The sequence below is a fragment of the Dendrobates tinctorius genome, unplaced genomic scaffold (assembly GCF_039654945.1).
Source record: "Dendrobates tinctorius isolate UK_male_01 unplaced genomic scaffold, ASM3965494v1 ptg000069l, whole genome shotgun sequence".
Classification (NCBI taxonomy): domain Eukaryota; kingdom Metazoa; phylum Chordata; class Amphibia; order Anura; family Dendrobatidae; genus Dendrobates; species Dendrobates tinctorius.
In genome coordinates, this window is record NW_027361737.1 from 4480522 (window position 1) to 4495126 (window position 14605).

At 47.5% G+C, this 14605-nt stretch overlaps 1 pseudogene; it reads left to right on the forward strand.

The window, feature by feature from the left end:
• LOC141095186 (carboxypeptidase B-like) overlaps positions 1–14605 on the forward strand; it is an 81534-nt pseudogene that overhangs the window by 24732 nt on the left and 42197 nt on the right.

Below are 14605 nucleotides of genomic sequence, written 5' to 3' on the forward strand. Positions count from 1 at the left end.
ATTGCGGAATTTGAGTGGAGCGAGGCTCAGAGAGGAGGGGGCCCTAGGAGGGGGGGTAATGTTAGGCGTTGGGTTCCTGTCGCTGCACTGTGGGAATCCTGAGCCTTACTTCCAGCGGTCTCCCATTTCTCTCCAGCCACAGAGGAGGTTGCTCAGCAAACTCGTCGGTCGCGGCGCTCTGCCCAGACCAGCTCCGTGGGTTTGCTTGCTGCTGCCACCTCTGGCACAGCTATGGTAATGCACGCTGCTCAGCAGCGAGATTCTCCAGGGACTAAGTCCCCATGTCGGGCCACTGAGCATGCCCGTGGAGTGATCTCCCATTGGAGATCAAGGGTCACGTGCTCAGGTCCTGCTCGTGTTCGGATTGGTCCATCCGAGAAGCCAGGAAGGTCCCGGACGCTCGCGGCTATAAAAGGCTCGCGCTAGGATAGCCTGTATTTTCAGACTATAAGGAGTGAGTGGTGTATGCACGTATGAATGTCTCTGGTGACTGACTCATTATGAAACCCCTACCCTTGGTACGCATGTGTTGTGCAGCCTAGCCTGCTAGCACCCAGGCTTAGGCGTCGGTAGGTCAGAGTTTGAGTCAGGCATTAGCCATCATCAGTGACTCGGCACGCCTCAGTGCCCCATGCTCCACACTCCATAGTCAGCGTTTATAGCGGCGCTCATGGCAGCGACGCTGCGCGATCCGTGGGCCTAGAAGGACTCTAACCCCGTGTCCTTGGGGTAGAGTTCTGTGGCCGCTTGCTGTGCGCTCTTTGGTCGGGCTCTGTGAGTTAAACAGGCTCCGGTATCCACGTTCAGCAGCTGTGCGGCTCTGTGAATTAGCAGAGTCCACTCCTGTTCACATTGGGTGACGTAACCCACGTGTGACTGTTTTTACGCCGCTCTATTCTTCCGCCATTACCTAGCAGCAGTGTACCACCTCTGCACGGTGGACCCCGGGCTGCGAACGCACCTACTATTATTTTATAATTTGGTGCATTACGCCAGTCCTAACAGTTTTGATGGAGCTGTTGTGTTCCAGCAGCATCTGAGAACTTCCTTCCCAACAATCAGATATTAATGGTCTATCCTCAGAATAGGCTATCAATTGAAAGTTAGTGACTAACCCCTCTAAAGGGGGTTTTACACTAAGCAATATCGCTAGCAATATCGCTAAAACGTCACCGGTTTTGTGACATTATAGTGATATTGCTAGCGATATCGCTATGTGTGATACTTACCAGCGACCAGCTCCCCCGCTGTCCATCGCTGATCGCGCGAGAATGTCCAGCTCCATTTCTCGTCGGGCGCTTCCTGCTGAGACTTCCTGCTGTGACGTCCAGCGACGCGTGGAGGCGGGCCGGAGGACGCAGGATTGCTGTGTGTGAATGGTAAGTATCGTGCGCTGCGTCGCTGCTGCATCGCTGTGAGATCTTTCTGTATGAAAGCTCACTAGCGATCATTTAGCGATGCACCAGCGATCCTGACCGGGTCGTATCGCTGGTTGGATTGCTGGTGCATCGCTAAATGTAAAAGGGCCTTAACTCTAATAGTCTCTTACAATTAGCAGATAACAGGGTTGATTTAGAGGTCAGATGCTTTTGACCATTTTAAAGGGGTTGTCCACTTTAGCTTTATATTAAAAAAATATGTTGTGGACATAATTTTGTGAGACTTAATTTCAAATTATTACAGGTTTTCATACTTTCTGAGTCACCTCTTCATTGTTAGTACAGTCTTCCTTACAGACTGCATAAGGAGGTGGACAGATTGTCAATCATTCATCCTTGAAGAACACGTGTAATGTTATGCTGTGTAATGTGAATTATGACTTGTGTTAATGAGGTTAATGTTGTATGCTGCCTGACAGTAGAGAAAGCAAGAGCTAATGGTTGGGACTAGCCCAGAGTGGGAGGTTTAAGCTGAGGCGACACAGGTAGTTTCATGTAAGAATGTTAAAAAGGGTTTATAGTACATAGAAAGAGCACCTAAGGTCAGGTGTGAGCAGTGCCACATGATGTGGGTGTCCCTAACTAGAGAGGAAACAGAGACAAAAGATAGCAAGATCCTAGAGGGGAGAAGTTACTTGTGGCGTGGGTGAGGTTATAAGAAGCTCAGCATTCTGAGCTCTGCTAAATCTACAATAGAGAAAACTGTGATACTATTACAACTATGCAGTAAACTAAGTGATACATCACTGGAATCACCGTCTCTGACCCAATATTATACTGCTGTCAGATTACATAGCATAAGCCTGTTGATATATTCACTTTAAGCGCCAAAATATAAGTGGCATTGACTGATTAAATATTTAAGGATCATGTAATCACTATACGAATATGGATCTATTTAATTCAGTATTTTACCTTCTGAATCAATAAAGTGCCTTTCAAGACACAACTTGGTGCCATCATTTTCAGACCACACATAATGCACAGCTAGGTCAGTTGCTGCATTATGAATGACACTATTATGTAGCGGACATTTTTAATCATGGAAATAATTTAAATTATGCAAACTGTGTATTTGAGAGCAGGAAAAAAATCAAGAGATTGATGGATAACACAGGTCTTTTGTTCTAAGTAATCAGTCCAACAATGCTGCAAAAAATGTAATATCTGCTTGTAAGAAAAATCCTGTGTTATAGATTATGAAGCAAAGGCTTAGAAGAGATAACAATAGAAAATACTTGTCATGTTTTGTACAGTATAATACTTATATTGTGTTTTTATTGTCTGGAAAGGTTGGGAAATCGAGCATCGAAGGCCCGGCCATCTTCCTGGATTGTGGTATACATGCCAGAGAATGGATCTCACCTGCCTTCTGTCAGTGGTTTGTTAGAGAGGTTAGTAGAAGTGGGAGTATCTATAGGCGCAGTGGCTCATACATTGCAAGGTAGCGCACTACACTCTCCTTGCAATACAGGGGTCTTTCCAAAATAATTTTCCAATATTGATAAATATAAGGACCTTTTTCTAGAAACAGTGCAATTTTAATCCACAGGCTGTGTCTGCTATCAAGGTATACTATCAGATGAATTCATGATGACTGTAAGTGGTGATGTTTCCTGAAAAAAAACTTTTTTCATCATCTCACTGAGACAATCCCTCTAACAGGTTGTTTTAACAGAGCAACTCCTTTACATATGTTTAGTTAGGGCATATAGTCAACTGAGAGGGTTACCCTGCTCAAGACCTCATCTATAAGACACAGGAGAGCCACTAACATATTAATACTGTATTCCTCCTGTCCAGGCAACCACAGAAAGAATGTGTGGCTGTTAAGTCTCAATCAACAGGGTGTCCTCAATTTATAAGACCTCCTTTACACGTCTTGATATTTCCGGTACTGAAAAACAGTACCTTGTGCTCTCCAGGTCTGTTTGTCTGTGTGCTGTCTGTCTGCACCATCCATGTGACACATACTGGAATGGAATGCAGAATAGAAAAGAGAGATGTTTATGTGTTAGATGTGCAAAGATAGAGATGATAGGTAGATAGATAGATAGATAGATAGATAGATAGATAGATAGATAGAAAATTCCCACACAGCTTTTACCATAAAGTGAGACTAGGAATTTTTTTTTTTAAGTGGCGGAGGAATACAGTGCGGAAGGATATCTACCTTCCGTCATTGGATTCCTGCAGCCTGTAGAGAGCGGCAGCATCAGCTGATGCTGCAGTTCTCTACCCAAGATCGTCGTGGGACACACTCGTGGACTGCTTCGGATCATGGGTGAGTATTTTTGTGGTTTGTTATGTTAATATTTATTCCGTAAAAGACAATGGCTTCGGGGAACAATGTGACAAGTATTGGTAAGTATGTTACTCTATGTTATATGTACTGTATGTCTATGTATGTATTGTATGAATGTATTGTATGTAGCATGCATGTAGTATGTATGTAGTATGTATGTAGCATGTAGTATGTATGTAGCATGCATGTAGTATGTATGTAGTATGTATGTAGCATGTAGTATGTAGCATGCATGTAGTATATATGTAGTATGTATGTAGCATGTAGTATGTATGTAGCATGTAGTATGTATGTAGCATGCATGTAGTATGTATGTAGCATGCATGTAGTATACATGTAGTATGTATGTAGCATGCATGTAGTATGTATGTAGTATGTATGCAGCATGTAGTATGTATGTAGCATGCATGTAGTATGTATGTAGTATGTATGTAGCATGTAGTATGTAGCATGCATGTAGTATATATGTAGTATGTATGTAGCATGTAGTATGTATGTAGCATGTAGTATGTATGTAGCATGCATGTAGTATGTATGTAGTATGTATGTAGCATGTAGTATGTATGTAGCATGCATGTAGCATGTAGTATGTATGTAGCATGCATGTAGTATATATGTGGTATGTATGTAGCATGCATGTAGCATGCATGTAGTATGTATGTACACTCACTGGCCACTTTATTAGGTACACCATGCTAGTAAGGGGTTGGACCCCCTTTTGCCTTCAGAACTGCCTCAATTCTTCGTGGCAGAGATTCAACAAGGTGCTGGAAGCATTCCTCAGAGATTTTGGACCATATTGACATGATGGCATCACACAGTTGGCGCAGATTTGTCGGCTGCACATCCCTGATGCGAATCTCCCGTTCCACCACATCCCAAAGATGCTCTATTGGATTGAGATCTGGTGACTGAGGAGGCCATTTGAGTACAGTAAACTCATTGTCATGTTCAAGAAACCAATCTGAGATGATTCGAGCTTTATGACATGGCGCATTATCCTGCTGAAAGTAGCCATCAGATGTTGGGTACATTGTGGTCATAAAGGGATGGACATGGTCAGCAACAATACTCAGGTAGGCTGTGGCGTTGCAACAATGCTCAATTGGTACCAAGGGGCCCAAAGAGTGCCCAGAAAAAATTCCCCACACCATGACACCACCACCACCAGCCTGAACCGTTGATACAAGGCAGGATGGATCCATGCTTTCATGTTGTTTATGCCAAATTCTGACCCTACCATCCGAATGTCGCAGCAGAAATCGAGACTCATCAGACCAGGCAACGTTTTTCCAATCTTCTACTGTCCAATTTCGATGAGCTTGTGCAAATTGTAGCCTCAGTTTCCTGTTCTTAGCTGAGAGGAGTGGTACCCAGTGTGGTCTTCTGCTGCTGTAGCCCATCTGCCTCAAAGTTCGATGCACTGTGCGTTCAGAGATGCTCTTCTGCCTACCTTGGTTGTAACGGGTGGCAATTTGAGTCACTGTTGCCTTTCTATCAGCTCGAACCAGTCTGCCCATTCTCCTCTGACCTCTGGCATCAACATGGCATTTCCGGCCACAGAACTGCCGCTCACTGGATTTTTTTTCTTTTTCGGACCATTCTCTGTAAACCCTAGAGATGGTTGTGCGTGAAAATCCCAGTAGATCAGCAGTTTCTGAAATTCTCAGACCAGCCCTTCTGGCACCAACAATCATGCCACGTTCAAAGGCACTCAAATCACCTTTCTTCCCCATACTGATGCTCGGTTTGAACTGCAGGAGATTGTCTTGACCATGTCTACATGCCTAAATGCACTGAGTTGCCGCCATGTGATTGGCTGATTAGAAATTAAGTCTTAACACACAGTTGGACAGGTGTACCTAATAAAGTGGCCAGTGAGTGTAGTATTTTTTTTTTTTTTTTTAACATTTAACACATTAGCCGGATGATGGGACTACTACTGTCCCATCATTGGCTAATGTGTCAATCACTGTCATGGTAGCAGGCATCGCCCGATGGGACTTGTAGTCCCATCAGACGATGCCTGCACAGAGCCCCGGACATCAGCACAGCCCCCCGGCAGGCCGGCACAGCCCCCCGGCAGGCCGGTACAGACCCCCACAGGGTGCACAGACCACCGGCAGGCCGGCACAGCCCCCCGGCAGGCCGGTACAGACCCCGGGCACTCCACACAGCCCCCCGGCAGGCCGCTACAGACCCCCCGGAAGGCCCGAAATGACGGCGCATCATGATGCGCACACACCGCGCATCATGATGACGTCATTTCGGCTGTCAATCAACTTTGAACTTCCGATTCCGATTCCGGAATCCGATATGACAAAAGTATCGGAAGTCAGTATCGGAATTCCGATACCGCTAATATCGGCCGATATCCGATACTTGCGGTATCGGAATGCTCAACACTAGAGTTGAGCGAAACGGGTCGAAAAAATTCAAAAGTCGCCGACTTTTGGCAAAGTCGGGTTTCATGAAACGAAACCCGACCCTAGGATGTGGTCGGCCACGAGGTCGGTGACTTACGCGCCAAAGTCGCGTTTCAAAAGTTTGTTTTGCGCTCTTTTTCATCCAATCAGGATCCACGGACACTGTGGGCAACGTGATGACCTAGGCACGGGTCACCACCATCTTTCAGAAGGGCATGCAAGTGATTGGCTTGCTTTGGTGGGAGTCACAGGGGGTATAAAAGGACGTGCACGCCGACCGCCATCTTACTTCTGCCGATCTTAGTATAGGGAGAGGTTGCTGCTGATTCTGTAGGGAGAGTGTTAGGCAGGGAAGAAGACAAAAAAACTGCTTCTGCTGCTAGCGATTTGGCCTGCACAACACACAAGTCACTGTGTGTGCAGTGCAAGGGGAGGCTATATTGTGGTGTATCAGTGGTGTTGGTTGTTGGGCTGCCTTTTAAGGCTTCCTGACACGCTGGCATTGCTGTTTACCCACTGCTCCGCAAACTGCTTTTTTAAAAGCAATCCAATCTCCCTTATCCTCTAGTCACTTTTGTCACAGCTGTGCCATCGAGCGTGTCACATAGCGCTCAGATATCAGTGGGCCTCACACAATCCACAAGTGTCCAGTGTCCAAAAGTGTGCGCAGAGATTCAAAATCTCCATTATTCTCTCGTCACTTTGGTCACAGGCAGCTGTGCCATCGAGCGTGTCACATAGCGCTCAGATATCAGTGGGCCTCACACAATCCACAAGTGTCCAGTGTCCAAAAGTGTGCGCAGAGATTCAAAATCTCCATTATCCTCTCGTCACTTTGGTCACAGGCAGCTGTGCCATCGAGCGTGTCACATAGCGCTCAGATATCAGTGGGCCTCACACAATCCACAAGTGTCCAGTGTCCAAAAGTGTGCGCAGAGATTCAAAATCTCCATTATCCTCTCGTCACTTTGGTCACAGGCAGCTGTGCCATCGAGCGTGTCACATAGCGCTCAGATATCAGTGGGCCTCACACAATCCACAAGTGTCCAGTGTCCAAAAGTGTGCGCAGAGATTCAAAATCTCCATTATCCTCTCGTCACTTTGGTCACAGGCAGCTGTGCCATCGAGCGTGTCACATAGCGCTCAGATATCAGTGGGCCTCACACAATCCACAAGTGTCCAGTGTCCAAAAGTGTGCGCAGAGATTCAAAATCTCCATTATCCTCTCGTCACTTTGGTCACAGGCAGCTGTGCCATCGAGCGTGTCACATAGCGCTCAGATATCAGTGGGACTCACACAATCCACAAGTGTCCAGTGTCCAAAAGTGTGCGCACAGATTCAAAATCTCCATTATCCTCTCGTCACTTTGGTCACAGGCAGCTGTGCCATCGAGCGTGTCACATAGCGCTCAGATATCAGTGGGCCTCACACAATCCACAAGTGTCCAGTGTCCAAAAGTGTGCGCAGAGATTCAAAATCTCCATTATCCTCTCGTCACTTTGGTCACAGGCAGCTGTGCCATCGAGCGTGTCACATAGCGCTCAGATATCAGTGGGCCTCACACAATCCACAAGTGTCCAGTGTCCAAAAGTGTGCGCAGAGATTCAAAATCTCCATTATCCTCTAGTCACTTTGGTCACAGGCAGCTGTGCCATCGAGCGTGTCACATAGCGCTCAGATATCAGTGGGCCTCACACAATCCACAAGTGTCCAGTGTCCAAAAGTGTGCGCAGAGATTCAAAATCTCCATTTTCCTCTCGTCACTTTGGTCACAGGCAGCTGTGCCATCGAGCGTGTCACATAGCGCTCAGATATCAGTGGGCCTCACACAATCCACAAGTGTCCAGTGTCCAAAAGTGTGCGCAGAGATTCAAAATCTCCATTATCCTCTCGTCACTTTTGTCACAGGCAGCTGTGCCATCGAGCCTGTCACATAGCGCTCAGATATCAGTGGGCCTCACACAATCCACAAGTGTCCAGTGTCCAAAAGTGTGCGCAGAGATTCAAAATCTCCATTATCCTCTCGTCACTTTGGTCACAGGCAGCTGTGCCATCGAGCCTGTCACATAGCGCTCAGATATCAGTGGGCCTCACACAATCCCCAAGTGTCCAGTGTCCAAAAGTGTGCGCAGAGATTCAAAATCTCCATTATCCTCTCGTCACTTTGATCACAGGCAGCTGTGCCATCGAGCCTGTCACATAGCGCTCAGATATCAGTGGGCCTCACACAATCCACAAGTGTCCAGTGTCCAAAAGTGTGCGCAGAGATTCAAAATCTCCATTATCCTCTCGTCACTTTGGTCACAGGCAGCTGTGCCATCGAGCGTGTCACATAGCGCTCAGATATCAGTGGGCCTCACACAATCCAAAAGTGTCCACTGTCCACAAGTGTGTGCAGAAATTCTAAATCTCCCCTGTCCTATAGACACCTTGTACCTTGTTTTACATTACTATATAGTTTGTTGGATTTTGTCTACATTTCTACCAAAAATGAGGAAGGCTGGTGGAAGAGGCCGTGGAATTGGGCGGGGGTTGGCAGCTGGTAATGATGGTGTTGGTGGTGGATCTGATGGTAGTGGCAAGAGCAAAATAGGACCGAATGCAGGAGGTGCTGACCCTGCGTCATCGTCTGGCTACATAAGGCCTCGAACGCTTAGTTTTCTAGGAGTTGGCAAACCGCTTTTAAAGGCAGAGCATCAGGAAAAAGTTTTGTCTTACATTGCTAACTCAGCCTCCAGCTCTATCGCCTCCTCTTCTTCAGTTGTAAAAAGTAAAAGCAATGAGTCGTCATTGGAGGCTCATGTTCATGAACCACACCTTTCCTTGTGTCCTTCAGCCCAACCAACATTGAAGGATGATGCAGGCCATACTACTGATTACTCCATGGAGCTGTTTTCACATACCATGCCTGGATTATCAAGTGAAATGGTGAATTACCCAGGCCAAGATGAATCTGACATGGAGTGCACTGATGCACAGCCGCTGATGGATGATTCTGCTGGTACATTCACTAAGAGCACTACATTGTCCTCGCAGTGTACAGAGCCAGATTTTGACCCTGATGAGACTCAGGTGCCCCTTCCCGCACACTATACCACCATACACGGTGACACAGAGAAAGGTGCACATGACATAGAAGAGAAGGTGATGGATGACCCAGTTGTTGACCCAGATTGGCATCCATTGGGGGAAGAGGGTGCTGCTTCCAATAGCTCAGATGAGGAGCATCCACAGCAGACATCGACATCGCAACAGCTGTTATCTGGCAGGCCCGGAGCACTCCAAAGACAGGTTCCAAACATCAAAAGAGTTGCTGGACAGCTTGTCCAGAGGGTCAAAAGATCACAGCGTGCTAGGCAGCAAAATGTCTGCCAAAGTAGGAAGAGTGCAGTGTGGCACTTTTTTGAACAAAATCCTCATGATCAGGCCAAGGTTACCTGTAAGAAGTGCGCAAAGACCTTTAGCCAAGGGAAAAATCTGAAAAATTTGAATACCAGTTGCATGCTTAGACATTTAACCAGCATGCACTTGCAAGCGTGGACACAACACCAAACCTCAAGTGCCACATGTGCAACTGATCACAACGAAGGTAGTCAGCAACGCTACATTGTTTCCCCCACTGTAAGCCCACCGGTTAGCACAGCAGCAAATGTTGAGGTGTCGTTGCAAGACCACAGCAGTCAGGGAATCCCACTGTTATATCAACGAAAGACTGATTCTAGGCCTTCAGAAAGAACACCAACTCCATCACCATCATCAACCCTCTCTCAGTCCGCCCTGTCCACCGCTACTTCCACCATATGCAGCTCTCAAGTCCAGCTCACCTTCCCAGACACTATGAGTAGGTCAAGAAAGTACTCAGTCTCTCATCCGCGTACACTGGGTTTGAACACCCACATTGCCAAACTAATCTCGTTTGAGATGATGCCCTTTCGGTTGGTGGAAAGCACAGCTTTCCGCGAACTCATGGCCTATGCAGTACCACGCTATGACCTACCCAGTCGCCACTTCTTCTCTCGCAAAGCCATCCCAGCCCTCCACCATCATGTGAAAGACCGCATTGTCCATGCACTCAAGCAGTCAGTGAGCGGAAAGGTGCACCTCACAACTGATGCATGGTCCAGTCGGCATGGCCAGGGACGTTACGTGTCCATCACTGCGCACTGGGTTAATGTGGTGGATGCAGGGTCCACAGGGGACAGCGGTGGTGGGACAGTGCTGCCTAGCCCACGGTATAGGAAACAGTTGGCTGTAGGCGTTCGACCCTCCTCCTCCTCCTCCTCCTCCAGAAGCGAAAGCTCGTCCACAGAGCGCAGTCGTACGAGCACTCCATCTGCAGCTGCCACTGTTGCACATGATGTGTCCCCCTATCGAGCAGCTAGTGGAAAGCGTCAGCAGGCTGTGTTGCAGATGATGTGTTTGGGCGACAGACACACCGCCGAGGTGCTGGCCGAGTACTTGAAGCGACAAACTGAGTCATGGCTGGGCAGTGTACATCTTGAAGCAGGCAAGGTAGTTAGTGATAACGGCCGTAATTTTGTGGCAGCCATAGCCCTTTCAAAACTCAGCCACATACCTTGCTTGGCTCACACCTTGAACCTGGTGGTGCAGTGCTTCCTCAAAAATTATCCGGAGTTAACAGCCCTGCTCCAGAAGGTGCGAAGACTGTGCGCGCACATCCGCCGGTCGCCTGTACACTCCGTTCGTATGCAGAAGCTGCAGCGATTGCTCCACCTTCCCAACCACCGCCTCATTATCGACATTGCAACAAGGTGGAACTCCACCCTGCACATGGTGGAGCGGCTGTGCGAGCAGAGGCAGGCCATAATGCATTTGTGGGAGGATACACGGCCAGGCACTTTGAGAGCAGACATGGAGTTGACAGGCGTGCAGTGGTCGAAGCTGAAAGACCTTTGTAAAGTCCTTCAGTGTTTTGAGGAATGCACACGGCTGGTAAGCGCAGACGACGCCATCCTAAGCATGAGCATCCCACTTATGCGTCTGCTCATGCAAACTTTGACGCACCTTAAGGAGCAGGCGTCTGCAGCCAATGTTGATGAGGAGGAAGAGGAGGAGGGAATCCTTGATGACATTCAGCCATTGTCTGCTCAGGGACCTCTCCTGGATGAGGTGGAGGAAGAAGAGGAGGAGGAGGAGGATGATGGGGATGATTACTTAGGGGAGGAGGATGCATCTCGTGGGGCAAGTGAAAATGTTGGCGTGGCAAGGTCTGGTACAGGGTTTGTGCGTGACTGGAGGGATGTGGATTTGCCAGAAAGTGCTCCTCCACCCAGCACTCGCAGTGCATCATTGACACCGGGAACATTGGCCCACATGTCAGATTATGCCTTGCGGATCCTAAAAAGGGACCCCCGCATTGCCAAAATGATGAACGATGACGACTACTGGTTGGCCAGCATCCTGGATCCATGCTATAAAGGCAAATTACAAAACATCATGCCACAGGAGAACCTTGACCTAATATTGGCTAATAAACAAGCAACTCTGGTAAATCGGTTGCTTGAGGCATTCCCAGCACACAGCAGCGGTGATGGTTCTCACACGAGCCGTACGGGCCGGGGGCAGCTTGGCAGAGGTGTTCGTGGTGCACACAGCAGAAGTGGCGTTGGAGACAGGGGTTTCATGACAATGTTGTGGACTGATTTTTCAAATACCGCTCACACAACTGGTAATACTGCATCGATGGAAAGTGACAGGAGACAGCAGTTGTCAACTATGGTTACAAACTACTTTTCCTCCCATATCGATGTTCTCCCACACAGGTCATTCCCCTTTGACTATTGGGCCGCTAAACTGGACACCTGGCCTGAATTGGCCCAATATGCCTTACAGGAGCTCGCTTGCCCAGCTGCAAGTGTGCTATCGGAAAGAGTCTTCAGTGCAGCTGGATCAATCCTGACAGAAAAAAGGACCCGTCTGTCAACCCAAAATGTGGATGATCTAACCTTCATTAAAATGAACCACGCATGGGTTTCCAAGGATTTTGTCCCACCTTCCCCTGATGACACATAGGGTGACAGAAAAATGGCTTGCTTTGGTCCACCTCTTCCTGGTACTTCACCTATTTCGCCTTTTGCATCAGCTGAATGTCCAACATCAACATATGCCACTTTCTAAAACTCCCTAACTGTGCTGCCTCCCCCCCCATGGCCGGGGTCACCACCTACTGCACGACACCGTGCGAGTGCCGTTGCCCTGGACAGGTGGGTAGGCCGACTCTTGGGCGCGGGCACTGGCACAGGGTCCCTCATAGTGCAATCAAGTGTCTCTGACGGTGGTGGTGCACACCCGCCGTCAGACACACCGCTGTACTATGAGGGGCCCAGTGCCAGTACCGACGCCCACGAGTGGGCCCCCCTTGCTTGGGCAGGGCCCCAGCATTTGCAATCTTTACCTCTCCCTGCTCCTCCGCTGTGTAATCTGGGCCGTCAAATCCATACTGTGCCTGACACCGTCTGAGCCTGCCTCCTGAGACATATATTTTGAATGTGTACGCTATCCATACATGTTATCCGGGGATACGGTACCCTTTCTAACCTTTGTGCAATCACGTGCAATCCATACTGGGCCTAACACCGTCTGAGCCTGCCTCATGCTGTATAGACATATATTTTGAATGTGTACGCTATCCATACATGTTATCCAGGGATACGGTACCCTTTCTAACCTTTGTGCAATCACGTGCAATCCATACTGGGCCTAACACCATCTGAGCCTGCCTCAAGCTGTATAGACATATATTTTGAATGTGTACGCTATATATACATGTTAACCAGGGATACGGTACCCTTTCTAACCTTTGTGCAATCACGTGCAATCCATACTGGGCCTAACACCGTCTGAGCCTGCCTCATGCTGTATAGACATATATTTTGAATGTGTACGCTATCCATACATGTTATCCAGGGATACGGTACCCTTTCTAACCTTTGTGCAATCACGTGCAATCCATACTGGGCCTAACACCGTCTGAGCCTGCCTCATGCTGTATAGACATATATTTTGAATGTGTACGCTATCCATACATGTTATCCGGGGATACGGTACCCTTTCTAACCTTTGTGCAATCACGTGCAATCCATACTGGGCCTAACACCGTCTGAGCCTGCCTCATGCTGTATAGACATATATTTTGAATGTGTACGCTATCCATACATGTTATCCAGGGATACGGTACCCTTTCTAACCTTTGTGCAATCACATGCAATCCATACTGGGCCTAACACCGTCTGAGCCTGCCTCATGCTGTATAGACATATATTTTGAATGTGTACGCTATCCATACATGTTATCCGGGGATACGGTACCCTTTCTAACCTTTGTGCAATCATGTGCAATCCATACTGGGCCTAACACCGTCTGAGCCTGCCTCATGCTGTATAGACATATATTTTGAATGTGTACGCTATCCATACATGTTATCCAGGGATACGGTACCCTTTCTAACCTTTGTGCAATCACGTGCAATCCATACTGGGCGTGAGAACGGCTGGCGAGCTGTTAAGCAAGCTACAGCACCTGTCCAGACAAGTACAGGGATTCCCTAGCGAGGAGACTTATTTGATTGTTTTCAATGTTGGGACAGCAATTTTTGGGGAGCACTATACTCTGGAGAATGATAGATGGGGCCCACCATACACTGGAACATTCCAAAGGTGGACATCAGACACTGGAGCAGCATTTACAGGGCCCATTATACACTAGAGCATTAGAAATGGGGCCCATTATGTTTGGAGCATTATTTGGGCCCATAAGACAGTGGAGCTTCATCCATGGGGACCAACATATACTGTAGCATTATGTGGAGCTCATCATATACTGTTTCAAACATTATATGGGACCAATGATTCTGTATGGAGAAATAGATGGGCCTCGTCATGAGATGTAAAAAGTGAGGTATTTTTCATTGTACTATACCGCTATTTATCTGCCGTATCGGAGCATGATGAGTTGTGGTATGTGTTAAAGGGGCGCTCTTTCGCCCAGGGCACATGAAAACCTGCAGCCAGCCCTCCCCCCCACAACTTTAGCCAAATAACCCCCATTTTTCAGTGCGTAACTTGTATTATGAAGTTAATTAAGGTTGACAAGCTTAAGTAAGAAGAATTGATACTTTTGGCATTCAAATGGGCACTGTAGGTGTGTTTCCTGTCCTCCTCTCACTGCCGACTTTTATTCCCCATTGAATTACATTGGGTTTCGTGTTTCGGGACGAGTCGGGTTTCACGAAACGAAACGCGACCCTAAAAAACCAAAAGTCGCTCAACTCTACTCAACACTAATAATTAGTGCTTTGCATGTATATTTTACTGTACTTGTATTTTATAAATAATAAATAAATGAATGAAAAAAATAACATGTGGTCCCCCGTAATTTTCATAATCAGCCAAGGTAAAGCAGACAGCTGCTGGCT